We start from the raw sequence: 21187 nt of genomic DNA on the forward strand, positions 1-21187 counted from the left end.
TAACTTTAAAAGGGCTAAATTAGGAACATTAAAGAAGGTATCAGCCCTGGATGCAGGGATAGCTTTCTAGGGATGAATTCTCTATATCCTGATGCACTGCATGCTGCAGCTGCCTGCTGTCAAAAGCAGACATCAGGAGAAATGGGGCTTTAGTGTGATAAGTCTAGTGAATGACACAGAGGAGAACTCTTAAATTCTGATGGCTTTGATGGCTGTCAGTTCTGACCCTGTGTCACTGCAGCCAACAGCCAACTTTCCTTATTTACTGGCACACTGAACAAACATGCACGGGCTCTCCTTCTGTCTGGGCCAGCCAAATCTGCAGCCAGACCTCAGCTGAATGTCACTGCTTACTTATAATACAGTATTACTATAATGCTCAGATTTCCTAAGAAATGCAGTGGCCACAGGAAGGAGATGACTGGATTGAGCAGGTACAGCCTCCAAGAAGATGACAGTGTTCAGGCACTTCCTTGCTTCCACGGGAGTCTGTGGAGGACTCCCTACTGATTTCAGTAGCAACAGGATCATGAGGACAGACAATTCAGTTACTTAGCTGATAAAAACAAGATATTGGCCTTGCTATCACATTGGTCGCAATCATAACATTTCTTGGTTCTTTCAGGACCTTTTCAAGCACCATTTGGGGCTCAGTGAGCATTTCTTCACCATCACTACCTCTCTGAAGTGCTAAAGAAACATTTACCAGTATGCAAATATGTACAGTTGTGAGTTTACACAAGAAGGGGAGATGCTTCTAGACTACTGTCTGTTTTAGTTTGGCAGAAATACAGAGCTGGTCACATTTTGGAAGGTATTTAAAGCCTAATATTTTTCAAAGAACAAGAACCTCTACAAAATAAATAAAGCAGCAAAGTTTGATCCTCCACTGGACACCTCCAATTTCATACCAGTGCAACAGTATCAAACAAATGACCAAGAATGATTCATGGTCTGGAAAACACGCTTTTCTGTGGGAGATTTAGAGAATTCAATCTTGTTAGCTTATCAAAGAGCAGGTTAAGAGGAGATTTGATCACAGTCTATATGTACCTACACAATATCTGGTATCTGATCCTAAGCAGTTCTTTAATCTGGCAGATCAAAGTGCTAGAAGGTGAAATTAGACAAAATGGAAAAAGCAGACTTTTTACTCTTTACCTAGCCCTTCAGCCTGGGTTGTCACAGATTGTCCATTTCTTGCATGCTCTTAAGTTTGACCTTCTTCCTACTATAGGTATGTTCTGGCACAGTCATATATTATGGATTTAATGCTGGAAATTGCAGGTGAAATTCCATGTTCTGTAGTTTAACAGAAGATCAGGCTAGATGCTCATAGGACATTCTGGCTTTAAAAATAAAAATGAAATAGAGTTATACAAATAATATGAAATAGAGTTATACAAACATGCAATGTAATGATGACACTTATCAAATTATTTTTTGACATTTAGAATATATTTCTGCAACAAAAGCTGTGGTGGTTATGAAACAGAAGGTAAAACCTGTTTTCATTTGGTCGGTAAGGAAGTTGGCTCCCTCACTCCTTACACTCATGCAATTTATTTTGAGGCAAAGTGAGGAGGTTTGGGCTTTGTTTGGGTGGATTTCTTGTTATTATTAATTTGTCCCCTATGTAATTAACATTGAGGCATCTTCAAAACTCCCACACATGGAAAAAGCACATTCATAGCCATGAAGATCTTCAGTCTTTAGACTGGAATGTAACTGACCTTTCTTTTCTCAGCCATTACAGATTCTTAGCTTCCACAAATGGATATTTACTCTTTTTTCTGGTTTGTTTTTTTTTTTTTTTGGAAATGTTCCATTCACAGTGTGCTAGGGGATTTCACTCAAAGTAACACATGCTCCACAGATTAGCAGGCTCTTAAAAATACGCTTGTCTTCTCTTTATGGGCCTGGTCTATTAAAAAGAAGTTAACAGAAAGACACCCATTAGCTTCTGTGGGTATTGGATTGGGGCCTAAATTATTGCTAGCGCTGAACATGAACAGCCAGAAAGTATTTCAGAAAACATGTGCTATATACTGCTCTCCGAGTCTAAAGAGGATTTCCCTGAGATTCTTTCCAAACTCCAGTGACTAGCTATGAAGAAGACATCTGCTCTCCCACAGAGTATCTCCCTCTAACGATGAGCAGGAATTGGGCATTCCCTGTACTCACAGTGGGTTTTTATATCACTTATCTTGGGCTTTATGCCCTACACACACACACACGCAGCTCTTCTATACATGAGCTTTTCTCCTCCCCATCCTACACTGTCAGCTTCTCCTTTCTAGGCCATCAATGAGAATAGTACCTGCAGCTCGCAAAAACCAAATTGTTAGTGAACCGCTGATTTTGATATCATCACATTCTAAGCAGCTGCACCATACCCCATATACACACCACATCTGTATATATGCATCAAATGCACCTTGTGAGCTGAGAAGAAATGTCTTAATGGATCAAACAATTGCATGTGATGTACAAAGTACATTTTGCAGACTCCTAAACATTTCCTTGGCAGGACCATCAGTGGGCTCGCCAGCTCATTACAGAATGCTAATTACATCCCATTAAGTGACCCGAAACTGCTGAGCAGCACTGAGTTATGTATGCTTTCATAGGAAACACTAGAAAGTTAAAAGATTAGCTTACGGAGACGTCTGTTCCTTGTCAAAAAATTCCTTCGATTTCTTTATTTCATGTTGTACACAGACATTATTATTGGCTTGAAATTGTAGAATCCATTTCTTCCCCTTAAGAAAATCCATGGTAACTCTTACTGGGTTAAACTACTAATTTAAAAAAACTAAATGAAAACAGGCAGAAGCAGGTTTCTGAAGATAAACAGAGGTTTAAGAAATAGTTTTAGTTTTAAATGGAAGCAGAAGCGCAGGCATAAAAAGCTGAATTTTTCTAAGTGAAACCAGAATTTGAAATCCAGTTGTGTGCAATCTAGACTGCTCATCCACTCCCACTTATTCCAGTTACCTCCCCATTTCCCCACTACTGTTATTGCCTCTTCTCTTTAATTAGGCATCCATCCTGCAAGCTGTTTATAGCAGCAGTGTCCCATTCACTGCAACAGGGCATGAGGTCTATCTGTACGGAGCACTTTGCCATCTGTTAAGGGCTGGGTCTGACTTACATTGCGTGTTTGAAAAGCATCTCACATGCTGAAGTCCCACTCCTAACAGAGGCCTCTCAGGCAATGCAGAACAGGAGCCTGCTTATATATTAGTACAAAAATTTAAAAGTACAGATCTTTCCAGCTCCAAGCGGGTTCTTCATTCCTACAGCTTTCGAATGACTTTCCTCAACTGATTTTAAAGCTCTCCTGAAGGAGATAAGTGTCTGTATTTACAAACAGGGAAACTGTGCACAGGAAAAACTGATAGCAGAGCCAGAAATAGTACCTCAGCTCCCCAGTCCCAGGCCAGCGCCAAATACACTAGACTACACTTGCCTTTCAGGAAGCTGCTATGGTCAACTCCCTTTAACTGCTGCATTAGTGCTTCTGAATGTGCTGGGTTTATTTTAAATATCTCTTACCCGGGGAGAGAGTGAGCTAGCTTGTATGTAAAATATGCTAGTATGCATTTCTGATTTGATGCCTATAATACCCTGTATGTTTTATGTTAGAGAGAAAGAAGAAAAAAAGCTTCAGAATACTATCTGCTCCCACCACACTGCTGAAATGGCAGAGGATAAAGACATGCATGGGGAAGTCAGGAATTGATTCGCAAATATGTCCTATCTGTTCCAGTTCTGGTTGCATTAACAGCAAGGCTCCTGTGAGTTATCTCTGCCGGGTATGCTCAATGCCAGTTTAAGGAAAGGAAAACTATTAATCTCCAACTCCTAAAGAAGCTCCTACCTTACCAACATCGTTGTGACACTGCTGAAAATGCCATGAAAATATCAGAGCTAGAGTTTAGAGCTAAACTTGTCAATACGGAGAGAGGAGAGACACCTCTCAAATCTGCACACTCATCAGGTCTCTTTTTCCCTGACGGTTTTGATTCAGCCCATCTCAAAGATGCACTTTTGACCACTGCACCATTTGAGCTCTGCTCTCCTCACAGCGTGTGAGCTGTCTGACCCCAATGGCTCAGAGCTGATCGGGGTGACAAGTGATATCTGACAAAGAGCGACAAGAGAGAAGATCTGCAGAGCTAAGATATGCCAAAGTGGGCCCTGGAACATGGAGCTGGGCCCTTACCTGGAAGAGTGACACTCAGGTCCACAGATAGTAACTGTTTGAATTTGATCATATTCTCAGTTCTTGAGGAACAGTTTGGGTCCAAAGCCAAAAAAGGAACCTATCTAAGGAATATGAAGAAAGTAGGAGCTGCATTTAAGAAAGGATGTATTCAGTTGGTCTCCACAGTCTAGGCAAGTATACAATGTGCTCCAGACTTCTTTATATACTGGTTCCACTCAAAAAAAATACAGTTAAATTAGACAAATGGGGGGGATCATTCATCTAGAGACAAGAATGCAGTCCATCCCTGAAGGCTAAAGAACTGATTGCAGAGCCACTGCTTTCCAGCGAAGGAATTAGGGGGTCAGAGCAAACAAGGATCTCAACATGAGCTCCCAGTGCAACGGGACCAGCAAAGCCATACATCAACAAGAAATGTAGAGCTAAAGCAGAAAGGTCATTTAACTTGAGTTGAAATAGTATACACCCTAACCCAGTTCATCTGCACTAAAACAGCAGGGAGCACTCGCACCACCTAATGAGCAGCTGACCTTAGAGGGCAGTAACCCCAACACAGCTAGAGCCCAAAGGGAATATGGGAACACAGATTTGACATTTACAAGCTGGAGAAAACATAGTGAAAATGGTGAAGACGGCTTTGTGTTTTGTTTTCTGAAATGTCTCAGGAGCGTGGAAGATGGGAAGCAGCAGTACCGTGGGAATGTCCTCTATATTTCTGAGCAATATGAGAGAACGGGCTTCTAATTTTGGCACTTGCAGACTTCTCGTTTCCTCTGTTCCAGCAATTAACACAGGGGATATGCCTGACACACTGGATCACAGGACAGGAAAAAGCTCCTTTGAGAAGCACACACCCATGCCGTGGTACAACAGCTGCACTGATCCTGTGCTCCAGGTGCAGCCCCTTGACAAGCTGAAGGATCCACTGATGAGCTGCACCTTTGATAGGGGCTCACTGAATGGGACAGAAGTCACAGCACTCCACAGCAACTGGATGGCGAATGGCTCTCAGGGATTAAGGGAGCTTGCTCCAGATGCCCAGCCAATATAGATGTGACCAGTACAGCCCACGCTCCTTACTGATCCAAGTATTTTCTCATACAGCACCTAACATTTTTACATCTCCAACTCAGCAATGGTTAAACACTTAGATATAAGCACCTGCTATGCAGCAGAAAGAATATCAGCTTTTCCTCACCCACAGAGCCATCTCTCTGTGGCCTGGAAAGCCCAAAGGGATGGTGCAAAATAAAAAACTGCCAGCATGGCTTGATGTAAGCGCGTGCAAATGCATCCAGGACACATATATATTCCATGCCGGGGAGGGCAGGCTAAGCTACCATTGCAGTGTGTGCATACTAAGTGGAGGCTTTGCAGTGCTACCAAAGAGAATGCACGAAGTGTCCGTTTGCACAGACAAACACAATAGTCAGATTCAATTATTCTCTGTGGACGGCTCTGAAACAAACTGCTAACACACTAAACAGTGTTTTAATGAGAGGGTCCCATCCCTGAAGACCTGGTAGTTCAATTTATATAGCAGAAAAAACAGGGACAGTCTTGTCTGCATAATTGGAAAATAAGCCAGCATACCTAAAATGTTCAGAATTGCAATATTGTTTCACTTGCCATAAGGTTTTCCCTGTCTTTTTCCTTTGCTTGTCATTGGTCTGTTGTTTGACAATACAAGAGGTGAAAAAGAAATTTCTCTTGGCAGCCTCCAACATATACCATATTCTAAAAACATTCAGGGTTAATGAGGGGACAGAAGGCTTTTCTAAAAAACACAGTTTTCTCCACACATGTAACTCAGAAGACATGGGAGACCTTTGAGTTTCAAGCAAGCTGAAAATTTAAAACACAGCTCAGTGACCTAAGTGATGTTATCTACAATTAAATACTTCAACATAGACAATCCAGGTTCAATACTGGCTCTACCACTGATACCTGCTCAGTCCCTCAGCCTCTGAGCCCCAGGTCAGCATCTTGAAAATGGGAGTTCATAGCAGGCCTTCAGCAACACAATTTGTGCATGTGCTACATGCATGTGCTAGTTCAAGAGGGTGCTGATAATTTAGGATAACTATAACAATACCACTCTGTGGATTTTGCTCTGGATTCAACTTTTTTGCTAGACTAACAAGAATAACATGCCAGCTGAGACAGACGCTCCCCTGGTAGAGTAACCCAGCTGTAAATCTAAAAACCTGTCCCAGAGTCTTGGGTTTAGGATCCAACACTTCAGCTTGGACTCTTCTTTAGTTTAAATCACCAAGGAAGAAAATTCAGCATTTGATTGAAACCACTGATGTATAGAGCTCTCCTTACTGATCGAAGAAAAGCGATTATCTGCTCTTTTTTGAGAAGGAAAATAACTGTTCCTAAAGAAGAGATCACAAACGCCAATGTGCATTTTCTATAGAATTCTGAATTATATTTCACAGCTCCAGATAAAAATTAATGACCTTTGCAGTGTGGAGAATGCTCCAACTGGGATCACTTTTTCTTTTATTTCTTATGCCTTACAGCACAGACACAGAGTAAAATGTCTTCACAGATACAATTGTGTTACATCACGATACTAGACAGACACGGTGCTGAGACCAGACAGTAATTTACTCACTAAGGCTCTGATCCAGTTTCCATTGAAATCAATGTAAAGGTTTCCTCAGACTTGAATGGCTATTGACTGGATCAATCTCTTTGTCTTCATAGCTGGAACACGGCAATTTTCCCTTATTGTTCTGTGACCTTGCTTTCTCATTAAACTTCACTCAAGGGATTCATAAAATACAGAATACTGCATATGGAAGATAACTCCAGAGATTTATTCTACCCAGTCATGTCTAAATAGAGTAGTAACAAGCAGGCGAACATACTTCTTTTTCCTACCGTGCAGTCTGCTGGCCTTCATGAGAATGTCAAGTTTTACTTTATGCAAGGTAACATCTTCCACATAACATCCAGATCTCACCCCCTACAAAGTCATGGAAATATGTGCAATGGGGTAAACTAAGGACAATTTGAACTGTAACATTGCTGGGGTTTGCTGATGTCGATTTGAACTGGGCACTTAAATGAATACAACAAAAGTCTGGCTGTTTGTGCTCTTTTACTGAACTCTGCCGGGTCATCCAGTCCCTTGCTCTCACACACAACCACATCACTGATAGCTTTCATAAACAACCATGATCCACATTAAACACATTCTCCCTTTCAAAAGCTGTGACAGAAGCCTGCCCCTCACTTCTCTAGTTGCCAGAACATTACAGTTTTCACTCTGAACTTGTTCACAACCCATGAAAACATACCTAATCCTGGGCCAGCCTAATCCTTTATCTTAAATACTTCTTTTCCTTCCCTGGTTATCACCCATGATATATTTATGGACACTCATATCCCCTTTCCACCTCAGCTTTGCTCGGCTAAGCAAGCCAAGCTATTTTCATTCCCTCTCTAATGATGGCTCTTCATTCTGTTTAGAATATTTTGCACCTTGAAGTACTTTAAAGTACTTGCAAAGGTTTAGACAAATTATTATCTTTTAGACTCAGATTAGGCCATGATGACCTGAATTACCATGGGTATAGAACACCACCTGTAATTCCTGCTTTTTTGACATAATTTCAGGTTGAACTAGGGTACATATTTAATAGGCAGTAGAGAAACAAATCCATAATACTCTAATGCATCAAGCCCCAATTGTGCTCAGGTACCAAAATGATCAGAGACTCAGTAAAGGACATACAGAGGGTAGCACAGTAAAAATCAGAGGCCATGAAAAATGCTGCATTGTTTTAACAAATACATGTTCTATAACATGGTGAGCATCACAAAGTGCTTTCAAAGTTAAACTTGTTATTTGTCTAACATTCATAGCAATATCAAGATTTTATTTACAAGGAAGACTCCTAGAAACAGTTCCACTTGTGTTTATTTCTGTGCAAATATTCAAAACTCATTCCAGGAATGCAGAGGGAAGACAATAAAGAAGAAAACACAGAGCTGGAAAGGGAAACTGATTAAAGATAAAAGCAAAACTAGCTTTGAGGTTTTGGTCTGAACCAAAAAAATACGTGGAAAATATAATAGTAACATTGGGTTTTACATTCTATTTTGTAAACAATGACATAACGTAACAATAGGTCTTCATGTAGCAGAGTATGTTCATCAGCTTGGCCAGTTCAGCAGCATGTAGAAATCTCCCATCAGGATCTGAGACACCCTCGAACTGACCCTTTCAAAAAGAGCTGAGGCATCCCTGGGGGGCTCATGTTCCTTTATTCTAATGGCTCGGGTTATCTGGCCCTAAGCCTCGCTCCTACTGCGAATTGCCTTCTTCGATTCATGACTGCTTTGAAGCAAGTGGAACTATTTGCAGATGAGGTACTAATTTTGCATGAGCAAATACAGCACAACCTGTGGCTTAGCTTTCAGAGGTCCTGAGCACCCACAGCTTCCATTAGCTTCCTCTAAAGCTCAGAGTCTTCAAAAGCAGAGCCGGCATGCCCTAGGGGCCTGATTTTTCCCCAACCCAGCACAGAAAACTAAAGTGTAAGGGTTATCAAAGGAGTGTGTGAAAATGTACTAGATTGTATAGTGTTCAGGAAATTAATACTAAATGTGTGTAATACAATACCAAATCTAGTGCTCCCTGCAGCTGGTCTGCCAGTGAGACACCAACCAGGACAGCTCTGCAATCGGAAAAGCAGATGGGCTGTGATATTTTCATTAAGAAGAACCAAACAAGGTAAGCAGTAAGAACTGCTCACAGGTCCACAAACATATGCTTCCCCAGGACTGATGCTTTATGAGCTAAAAAAGGCAATGCACTGGATAAACCTGTGAAGGTGTTCTAGTCTAAAAAAGAGGATCTGTGAACACTGGGATTTTTCCATCACTGACCACGTAAACACTGTTGGAATAAGGAACACGAGTATTGTTTAGTCTGAATCTACAGCTTTCCTGTGGTGCCTAGATTTAATTTCCAGTAAGCCTGCACTTTACAAGAACATAATTTTTTTCCACTTTTCTTTGGCTTTTTTTTCTAGGCCTTTGTATTTTGGTACAGAGGAGAGAGAGAAAGCAGTCCATAAAGTGTTTTAGAAACAGCATATCATATGGATTTAGGGTAAGACATATCTTAAAGATACGAACTGAACCATCACTTCTACCTCTGCACCTCCATAGGCTTTTGCAAATAGTGCAGCCATCGTCCTATCTTCATTTCTGAAAACAATGGCACTTTAAGATTTGGCCGTAACTTCTTGCTATCAGCTTAATTAAAAGCTTCCTTAAATGAACTGTTTCACTTTGTACTGAAACAAATTAGGAATACTTACATGATCAGTCAGCTGAGCAGCAGATAATGAACAGCTGAGAGACAGTAACAACCTAAATCAGTACAGCTGTTTAAAAGGCACTGGCATGACTATCTTTCGAAATTTGCCATATCCTTGTGAAATAGATAAATATGCGAATAGATACACCCCTCCCACACCTAGATTTTCTAATTACCCTTGTGTGGACTGTACCCATACAGGATCCAGGACAGACCTGGGGGCAGAAACCAGTCTCCCCTTACTGCACCCACTGCTCAGTTGATCTCACCCCTGGGTGTTGGCAGTAGCACCAGGCAGGTTCCCTTTTTAACTGAAATCCCTCCAGCAAGCTCCTCTTGACAAACACTGTAAATGCATTTTTGTCTATAAACAGCTGTGTGGATGATTTTATTGTTGTCCATAAAGCAACCACATTTGCAAAAAATCTTAGGCAAAGAAGTATCACAGAGGAAGTCCTAGCAGTTTCATGAATGCTCATGTAAATATGCTTTAGCATGAGTGTCTGCACAACTGACTCATTCAAGCCCCCCCTCATTTACTGAACTCTTCTGCCATTCACTCACTGTTGACAGACTCACATGTGACTTGTCTACAGTACACCATTGGCCACCAACAGATGATAGCCATGCAAAACCACAATTAATTACTCTCAAGCAACTATAAAACTGAAATTTATCTGCATAAAAGTGTATGTGAACACTTAAAGTCACAAATTTACCAAGATTCAAATCCTTGTGTGAAGACAAAAACAGAGCTATATTTGCTGAAAGTAGTTGCTGTGATGTAGATAAGGGATACAGAACCACAGAGAAGGTACCTGTTCAGCAAAAGCCACTGATGTATGAACACAGTGGCCTAAACAATACATTATATTTCCTGAAAGGGTCATCTCACCCCGACTTCCATAGCAGGCAATATGCGCTGACATCACACATAAGAACAGATTCTCTGTACATACATACAGATGGCATATGATAATCTTTAACACAAATCCACTCCAGAGACACAGGTGAACAGGAAAGAACCTGAAACAAACTCCTACTTATTTCTAATCCAGGAAATCGGACTAAAATTCCTCAGTGGGGTTTGGATTTTCTATTTGTTTTGTTTTGTTTTACAGAGGAAGAAAATCCAAGCTCTCAGGATGAGGAGATGCTGCATGCCAAATGTCAGCACGAAGCACATTTTTACAGCCAGCTTCTAAACCCATGAATAAAGAAAAGGGCTTAGTGGAAATACTGACAGAAGTTTAACCATGGTGGGCCAAAGTTAGCCTTGTGTAGGTGCAGGCAACTCCACTGATGTTAATGGACTTACACCAAGGCTAGAGTTGGCCCAATGCCTCTAGCTGGCACAGCTAAAATCCGCAGGCATGATACGGAAAGACGGCAGCCTGGTGGGACTTGATGCTTCCCCCGAACCTGCTGGGATTCGTGCTCATCAGAATGGATTGCATCAGTTCCATCATGAATGAGCACCTGCAGATTCACCCATGATCAGCTCTAAAGAAACTCGATGCCAGCTTTTCATGGGGCAGTGATTATGGATTACAGTGCTCCTAGTAAATTGTAAAGCTTGAGGGATGATAATGTGCCCCTCACTGGCAGAAACCTCCATCAGGCCTCCTTTTGCACACAGCGCTGTGCTTTGTTTTTTTTTTTAAGAGAAAGACCACACAGGGATTTTGACATCCTGTAAATGGAAAGCTGTAGCTGGTTTCTAAATGTGATGAATCCAATCCTGAGGGCCTTAGCTTCAGCAAGGAATGAATGATCAAGCTCAGGGAAAACAATGATGCATTATCAAATTAATTTCACAGCTGAGATCACGTGAGATTCCCCAGAGTCCCTCCAATGCCAAAACACAATCTGATTGTGTAGATCAGCGGCACAACTGTTGTCATCAAGGGTAAATTAACTGGCCAGACTCATCCCCTGGTGTAACCTCACTTGAATCACGGAGTAGGTCAGTGGGATCCTGCAACAGACAATTTTAATGTGGAATTTGACTGCCTTCAGGTTTTGCCAATAAGTGGAATTTCCAATCTATGTCTAGATTCAGTAATATTGTGTAAAATCCTGCTCTGGTGAGGAGATCCACATAGGCATAAATTTTGTTCATATAGAGTCCCACTGCTTTGAAGTAAATCATGCTTGCTCCAATTTCATTAATGGCATGACAGTGGGTCACAGCAGGCGACCTCCGAATCCTACACACAGAGGGAAGCGTAAATACCCATAGGCAGCCTGACACAGACTGCGTTTGTATCATAATCAAATTGAAAGTGATTTAGGCTACAGTCCTGCAAAGAATTCTGCATGGGCCCATCTAGAAATGTACCTTTTGAAACATCTGTTGAAAAGCTGTCCTGAGCAAAGCAGCTTTATCTTAGCAAATGCTGAGTACCTTGAAGTATGCACACACTGAAATAGTTCAGCACAGCACAAGATCTTGTAACACTGTGGAAACCAACATGACAGGTACCTTAGGAATTTAACTAAAGACATTCAGAGTTAAATGTATGGTCTGCTACCATGAGCTGAAAGATGAAAACTTTCCAACTGCAACTTCTGTAGCTTCATTACAGTCTTAAGTCCCTGCAGATGAGGCAGACACTCAGCAAGAGCTACATAAGCAACTTGCAGCCCGAGTTCTACATTTCACACACTTTTAATTTGTTGGTATGTTTTAATGAAAAGTGATGCTGATTCACAGTTCAAAAAAATTGGTGATACAGAAGAGAACAGTGATATACATGACATAAGAGGTGTGGAACAAGAAGTTTAATAGTGCAAAGGGCAAGATCCTGTAATTAAAAAACAGCAAGAATACTGTGGATATCATTGGCTAGAAAGAGGAAGATAAAGATCTGGTTTATAACTGCATTCACGAGCACCTGAGCCATTAACAGGGCATAGTTGTTAAAAAGACAAATGAAACCACATCACTGTATACAACATGCTTTTCTAGCAGAGGTGGAAAAGCATTAATGGAGCTGTACAGTACAGTTCTATCCTGTATCCAAAGAAGAGGAATTCAGACTTGAGTAGGTCCAGAGAAAAGATACTCATGCTATCAGACACTTTATGAATCTCATGAGTTTAGATTGTTTGGCCTAGTAAAACAAAAGCTGAGAGGGGAGATGATTACTGACTATAAATATATCAGATTTAAAAGAGCTATTTAGGTTAAAAGAAAGTGTTCATACAAGAAAATAAAATTATATAAGTTCTCTCTGAATATAATTAGCATATACCTTAGAAAATATTTCTGACTATCAAAAGACTGAGTTTCTTTAACAGTTTTCCACTGAGAATAGTGGGGACAAGACACCTATGTGCTTTAAAAATGGGTCTTGCTAGATGTATTAAGGACTACACAACATAGCATCTTTCAAGAGCAGGGAGCAGAGTCAATAGTCTGCAGATGTCATCCCAGTCTGGCATCTCTGTGGGGTACTTGAGACTCCACAGCCCTGGTGAGGAACCAGGGTCCCACTGTGTTTGGCACTATATATGGGCTTATCACAAAATGACAACTACAATCTAACCAATAGCTGTGCCTAGACAATAAAAAACCAACAGTAAGCCTTGTGGTAGCATGTTACCACCTCTCAGATGAACATAAAAATTGAGCCTGTGAGCGCTCCTAGCCCTTTGCAAATGAGAAGTGAAGCATGTTAACCTAAATAAAGCAACCTCCAGCAAGATTTTGGAGATGAGCAGCTGGAGTGATAACATCTTACTCCAGCTCAGCTCCAACTACAACAATACATTTGACGGCAGCCTCCACTGCACAGAGAATCAGCCACCAAAGAGTAACTCATTATGCTGTGGTCCTGCGATGTAAGTAGTCACATCAGCATACTGCAGGCAGCTGCAGCAATAAGCCTTCCCTGACATTTATAAATTCTATATGGTATATGTATTTGGGGGTGTAATGCATAATTTGCATGACATATTTAGAAAGCTCTAATTAATTTTGTGATTGATGCTCTAAAACTACTGAGTGAAGTTAAGATTTTTTTTAAATTGTTAAATTACACTTGTGAATTAACACAAGCAGGGCTGAGTAATCACCACTTCACGTTCATGTATAGTTCATTCAGTTCAATTAAGTTCTGCTGTATAATGAAGAGGAGAAAATAGCCAGATAAAATGCTATTGCAAGAATCTGGGTGACAACTAATACAGTTTACAAAAGAGTAAGAAAATGGTAGATTTTCTTTAAACCTTTTAAAGAAAATGAGATTTATTAAGGAGGCAAGATATGTACTATTACTGGTAGAATTATCTCACACTCAGAATGATGAAGTATTTTGTGAACTATCCTTAGGAGACGTTTTACCCTGTCCAGCAATACAGTCACATCTGGAGTGGAAAACAGTATCCGTTTAAAAGTGTATCATATGGATGCACAAATATTTTAGAAGATAAGGAATACTATAACCAATTGAAATGCTATGGAGAATTACACGAAGACACAAATACAGGACATCTTCAACATTTATTGTATAGGGAACATCTGGAACTCTTCCTCCTGCAGAGGAGCCTAAATATTCCTTGTATCTTGTTTGGGTTTTACCTTACTACCTACCACTACGGCAGGAGAGAATCAGTGAAACAATAACAACGATACCATTGGAATCAAGGACTTAAAGCAATCAATTGGATTTTTAGGGCAAAAACTATATATTATTTTTTGATGTGCCTTACTAGCTGGTTGGTGAGCTTACTTCTTACAAGTCTGAGGAGGGTAATTTAGAAGAGAGGAGTTGGTTGATAGGCCAAAAGTGAATATGGATCTATATTCTCCAAACTCATCAATTCTAATTCTTTGTATGGATAAATTTCCCCACAGACCTTCTCTCTTAGTGTAAAAGCTCAGGAAAATCAATCAATATATTACTTTTGTTATTTGCCACACATACACACCTCCCCAGCTGTGGCTGCCTTGGTCCCCTCGGTGACGTTGCTTAGTGTCTACTCACACACAAGCCCAACACACCCTTCTCTGGAGATTTATTCTCCTCTGTAACTCACCATGGCAGCAAGAATATAAATTGCTCCAATTTGCAATCTGTCCAAGACTTGGGGGCTCAAAAGCAAAGAGCGCCGAGGTATGAAATGGATGGATACTGACCATGATAAGACAGTTTGGATATCAGAATTACTTCTTACCTTAAAGATAATGACTCCAGCAACATCCTACCCTTTAGCAGAGGAACTCAGCACATGAATCATGGTTATCACCCTCAATTCAGAGCTGAAGATCTGGTTGTATCTGACTCTTCTCAACTTGTGAGAACCCAGACAATCACACCGCAGGTCGGGATGTGCAGAATGCTAGTCACATCCTCTTTAAGCTGTGACATGACAAGCAATGCTTTTCCACACCATCAGCAGAGGTGCTGTTACCATGAATCCCTAGTGCCAGTGGTTTCTCTGTACACATGCTGAGAGATGCAACTACTGTTGATCTGTCAGTAAGCTCTTCACCTTCAAGAAGTCCACATGAGAAAGACAAAACCTTTTACACATCCATCCTTCTCAATTTGCCAGGCACACCAAGAGGAAGAGCATCAAGCAATGCTAACTGACTGGAGAGCAGATGAACACTCTAACATTGTGCTGCACAGGCAGCACAGTCAATTCCTGCAGCAGACACTCATTTGATCAAAAGTGGTTCTGCTGGCAATTTACTTTTCTTGATCCCACAGAAAAAGAGTTTTAGTCTCTGTTTTAAACTTGACTTCTACTTGCTGCCCTCAGGAAAATCAAGGCCAGATAAATGATTTTCAAAGACAAGAGTTTCTTTTTTTCAGATTCAGAAAATTATTTTGTCTTGATGAATAATACAGGCTTCATTCATTTAACTTAACTCAGAGCTACAAAGTACCTCTGCTCTCTCCAGGTAACCAAGGACACATGCATTTTTAACACACTTGTCTCAAAATGAGTTTGCAGGGCAGGCAGTCAAAAAATCCATCCTGTAACTTCGATAATGAGATATGGAGCCATTCGAAACCACTCAACATGCAGCTCCGTGCTGCCACTTCTGCAGATTTACTTTATTAAGGAGGGCTATATTGTAAAGCATTTGTCTTGGGGGGGGGGGGGGGAAGTTATGCAAAACAAGTATTTTTAAGATGCATCACATACTTTCAGAGCTCCACAGAAACCTGAGACTTCTCCAGAAAGTATAGAGAAACATCAGTGGTTACTCCACTACATCAAAACACAGATAATTTAACCAGAGAAAGTTAAGTCTCCTCTGAGTTTGCTGGATCTAACATCAATATTGTCTTGACATGACCCTTTCTCTCTCATTTCTAATTCCCTCTTTGTACCCACACATCGAATTTCTGCCCTCCGCAATCTAACCACTTGTGATTTTGACATCACATCCCAGTGTGTTTCTACATCACCCACCATCTCCACCATTTGGTTCCCAAGCAAGGCAAATAATCCAGCCCCACATCAAAGCAACAAGTAGGAACAATCCAAAAACTGCACAGGTTTCAGTAATGGAAGACAGCAAGGAACAAGCAAGGTCTTACTGCCAAACAGCGAGGAAAATTAATGAGGCTTTCAAACGCCCAACTGGCAGTGTTAGTGCTTTAAAAGAATGTAAAAGAGGGGAAAGGACCATCTGCCTGCCAACTATGAGTACTCTCTGGCTGGTGCTAAAAACTCCACTGACTGCTGGGCTTGAAATTCAGGTATTAAAGTTTAAGGGATGTGTTCAAGACTTTTATGAAATGTATGTGATTTACACCAAAAGACACAGCCAGTGATGCTTTTTATCCTCTCTTATTTTTACTAGTATTTTTCCTCTAAATGGATTCTCTGGATCTTTGGCCACTGGTAAAATTTCAGCCTTCCAAAAAACGATTCTTTTTAATTTACAATGAATCATAAAATATATGAAACAGGGGTTGATGTATAATTCCAGATTGCTGCTTGGTTGTTGAGCCAAAATAAAAGAAAATAGTAGCCTAATCATTAAACTGAATGATGGCAAGGATGGTCTGAAAAGGGCTATTTTCCTCTGAAACTCTTCTGCATTATGTTCAGATTCAGATCTGACACAGCCAAAAGGCCTTCCTCTAGGTCCTCTAGGATTTGGTGGTGGGTGAGCCTGTTTTAAAGATAAGGCACTATTTGACACAGTAGTGATTAGTAGTTGGTTTCTGAAGGTTTTACAATAGCACCTACAAGTGATGTTAACCCTAACTTAAAGCTGGGAAGACTGAAGTATCTCAGCTACATCTGCACCATATATCCCCCACACACACACCCTCATACAGTTTGGGGAAAGCAATCCCACCTCTTACGCACAAGCCTCCATTCAGAAGCTGTCCTGACTTACCCTGACAAGCAAAATCACTTTCCTAGGGCTACCACATGAACAGGTATTAACATCCACATTAAAAAAGGGGGTTAGGGGCTTCCCATTGTGTGGACTCATCTTGCTCCGAGACTGTGGTGCCACATTTTCAAAGGTATCCAGAACTACAGTTTTATTCAGAGCACATAAGATGCACAAGTGGCTTTATCAAAGCACATGCTGGAGTTTGAGCTGAGCATTAATTAGTGGCACCAGAAGATGTACATCTCCAGAGTGAAACTTGAAGCAGCATAAACAGCAATTTATAAGAACGAAGCTTACACTGATCATTGATCACTGACACGACATATGGTAACAACAGAGCTATCCACGAATACTGGAAAAGAGTAGAAATCTAAAAAGAGTCAGGAGAAGGGGAAGGAAATTAAGGAAAGTTTAGGCTGGCTGTTAAAGAGTTCACTACTGATGAATGGTATGCTTTCCCAAGGGAGGCAATAGATGCTTAGTTATTTAAAGCCAACAGAGGAAAATGCATTGTAGGGAACAATCCCACATTAGCAAGGGATGAAGTGGATAGGCTGCTAGCCCTTTTCCAATTCTAATTAGCTCATGATTTACTAATAACTCTCCTTCGGGTCAAAAGGTCAAAAGAACCCCACCATTCTGCTTACTAGTCTCCTTAAATATACATTACACAACAGACAGAGAGCACAAGTTCTCCCTGTATGATGTATCTGCCACCTTGCAGTTACTGAAATATCGTTCAGCAAAGCCTTTTCACCACAGAGATTTTACTTTCTAAATGATGGTGAGGATCACTTTAACTAGAATTTCTGCTTTCACTTAGCAAAACAACAGAGCAGTTGCACCAGTTTCTCTGAGACAGAGTGTGCCTGGAAGCTATGCCTGGATGAAGAAAACAGGTTGTGATTAAGATCTACTGAGATACCTGGAGCAATTCAGGGGCTCTGGCTACAAACACTGTTTGCATTCCTAGGAGCTGTAATGCACTTTCAGATCAGACCCCAAACTTCAAGACACCTTGCATCAGCCATTGACTAGGTGGACTAGAAGCCCACCACACATCTCATACTGCTTCTGGAAGAATACATGGGACATACAAAAGACAAAGTGAGCAGTTTTATGTTCAGACAGGACAAAAGATGTGCTAAGAGTTGGAAGACTTGAAAGAAGCCAATTATTGCAAGTGGGCCACAAGAAGGGGCATTTGGAAAAGGGCATTTCCCCAGTTGTGGAAAACAAAGAAACTTCTTGCCATTTTAGAATTGAAAGCCTAGGTGGGTTGCCAGAGATGAAGGAAACAAGGGCAGGGAAAAAGAACAAAAGGAAGAAGTTTTGCAAGGATTCAACTATCAGCCATGAATTGCCCATGTTCAAAGGGTGACTATGGGATTCAGAAGAGAAGCCAAGCATGGGGAGGAAAGGAGCAGAGATTGCATAAGGGCATTTTTTATTCTCCCTGGCTTTCTGACTCCTATTCTGCCTGAAAGGACAGTTAATGGATTAGAAAGCCTCTGAAAATCCTATTTCTTTTATCTATCACACATCCCTAGAAAGATAAATTGTTGTCCAGAATGAGCCGGGATCTAGAAATACTAGAGTACAGAACTGCAAAAGACCACATAAGCAACCAAGTTTTACCCCCTGCCCACTTATGGTGGTCGTTAAAAGCATAAAATTAAAATTTGTGCGCTAACAGACTCCTAGCTTAGCCAGGCTGAGGTGAGGCCTGCTAACCAGGAAGAGCTGTGGGGCACGCAAAAGCACCAGATGTTTGCCTGCTGAATGACTAATCGTGCCCTCACCCTCAGTAAAGTGTTCAAGTGGCACGAAGAGACACATTCTTGGCTTCATAAACAGCTACTGTTAGCATTCAGTTGAAAATGTCATTAGAAGTCTGTATTTCAGCCCAAGGTTGGGGCAGCTGAAAACTCCTCATTCCCTTATGACCCCAACCAGCCCATCAGACAGATACGGAGGTTTTCTGGTGAAAAACAGCTGTAATTACTGGATTAGGTACAGTTATGAGGGTGAAAGCAAAGGACAACATACAAGCGCTGCAGCCAGCAGGGACTGGGCAGAGGGAGGGAAGGGAGCTGCCAGCATCTCGTGTGGGGCCGGGGAGAGCCCTGCCCTGCCGGGAGGGCAGCAGCCCAGTCGGCAGCAGCCCGGCCGGCGGCAGACGGGAGCTTGCCCATTTCTGACAATGAAGATGGGAACTGGGAAAGGAACAGAGGTTACAGGGCAAACAGCATGAGAAAAGTTGGAGCTCAGCCCATTTCCAGCCAAAAGAGCCACATAATTTACCAGCCTGTAAGAGAAGCAATTCGACTGAAGTTTGTTCTTGCCTTTGGGGGGGATTTCTGACAGAGACACAGAAGGGACCTGCCCTCCTGCATTCAGCAGAGCAGATACATGATCTCTAAGGACAACCTAACACAGCAGCACTTCCCTGCATCAGGAACCCATGATCTCCAGGCTACAAAACACTGTCTTCATTCTCCTTGCTGAAGAGGGCAGCCAAGGCCAAAAGGCTCTTTCTGAGAAGCAGTGGTACTATGATTATCCTTTGCAGATTGGTGTCAATAAACAGCAACACCCTAGAGGTCCTTCTCTCTCCAGCAGGTATAACACCCCTAGCAGAAGAGGACAAGCACAGGAATCTGTTGTGACATGAGCCCTTCCTTATGGGAACAGGATGCCAACCAAGTGTGCTCTAGATTTTTTACTATAACTCCCTGTCAGACTGCCAAAGGTATTAAATAACAAATCTGCTTATTTTCAACCATGACCACAGTTCAGTGCAGCCAAGTGAAAACAGTTCATTGCAGGTGGACAGCGTATAAAGCACTACACCCAGCCCCTTGAGAGGGCACCCTGCCCTTAACAACATGTATTCCAGCTGTACCGCAACAGATGTACAGTCCCCATTCAGCTTAAAAAAATACTGGCTTTGGTAGACTCACTAGTTTAAAGGTAAAATATGCTATTGGCTCTAACTTCAGTTGTACAACATTGATGCATTCCACCTTCTGTTAAAATATAATCTTGGTAGCTATCCATGTCTGATGCAGTAATGAAAACCAACCTGCTTCTGCAGACCACGAGTCATACGAAATGAGAAGAACTGTGAACTGGGCATGCCAGTAGGAGTGAAATGCAAAAAACTTCTGAAACAGAAAAGATATGCACAGTCCTCAAGAATGCTTGGTTCAGATTAGAAGAGAGGACGAGTATCTTTAAAAGACTGCCTGATCCAAAGCTGATGGAAAGAATTTTAAGACGCCCTCCCCCTTTTATTTCAGTGATCCTTGGATCAGGTCCATAGCAGGAGGCTCACAGCCAATTCATAGGCTTTAAATTCATGAGGAACAAATATAGTAACTTCTTGAGTAACTTTTAGAGGGGTAGTTCTAAAAACACAATTTGCTCTCGGCATTTCAGTCCACATCAAAGCTGGTGCCAACTGATCAAGTTGACGGGAACCTCAGTGGCAGTTGGACCCTTGCAATGTGCACTGTAGAGGAGAGAACGGAGAGCATCTTCATTTGCAGTCCACTTCAAAGTCAAGTTAGCTAGGGTATCACGGGACCATGGACCACTGACAAGAGAGCCTTGGCAACTCTTTTGTAGTCTCTTAGTCCTGAAAGGGAGCTCAAAAATTTGAAGCTAGTGTGCGAGCCTTAATGCACTGGAGAGGTCTGGCTTTCAATTCGAATGCTGAGGTTTGGAGGATCATAGCCAACAGCAGCCACAGAGTCAGCAGCTTGTTTCCAGTTCATGAACTCCATATGCAAGCTGGATTTCCACTCTGGGAAGGGAAGGGGTGAAGGGAAATAATTCAAGTTATCATGCCTTTGGGGTCTATGTTTTTTTATTTTTTTTTTTTTTTTTTCCTCCCAGGCTGGCACATGTCACTAGGAGCAAAGCCAACACTAGACACACAGTGTGTCAAGTGACTCACCACTGATCACTGCTTGTTACTGGGAGCACAGGTGTGGAGGAATCTAAGAACGGGAAATGCAAACTTCTTGCATCAAAGGAAATAAGGGTGGCTGATGCCAGCTGTTCTGCAAGTAATTTGGGGAATGAAGTGGAAGAGTTAGCGACAGCTAACTGGTGGGAATCTAGTTTTTCTGCAAGCACTGCTCCAGTAGGGTGGGTTTCAGAGATAATGCTGCCAGTTTGAACAAGAACATCTTGTTTTTAATAGCACACATCTGTCCTTTCTGTTGTTTTGATG

The 21187-nt window shown here is 41.6% G+C and overlaps 1 protein-coding gene across 11 annotated transcripts in view; it reads right to left on the reverse strand.

The window, feature by feature from the left end:
- SEMA5B (semaphorin 5B) overlaps positions 1–21187 on the reverse strand; it is a 291544-nt gene that overhangs the window by 253750 nt on the left and 16607 nt on the right. The window contains exon 1 of one of the 11 annotated variants that reach the window (XM_074873591.1): positions 1162–1245. The exons of the other annotated variants lie outside the window; for them this stretch is intronic. The gene's annotated coding sequence lies outside the window, so the exon portion shown is untranslated. Of the gene's footprint in view, positions 1–1161; positions 1246–21187 lie in introns of those variants that run through there. 11 annotated transcript variants of the gene reach the window in all.

This window comes from Strix uralensis, chromosome 6 (assembly GCF_047716275.1).
Source record: "Strix uralensis isolate ZFMK-TIS-50842 chromosome 6, bStrUra1, whole genome shotgun sequence".
In the NCBI taxonomy this organism is placed as follows: Eukaryota; Metazoa; Chordata; class Aves; order Strigiformes; family Strigidae; genus Strix; species Strix uralensis.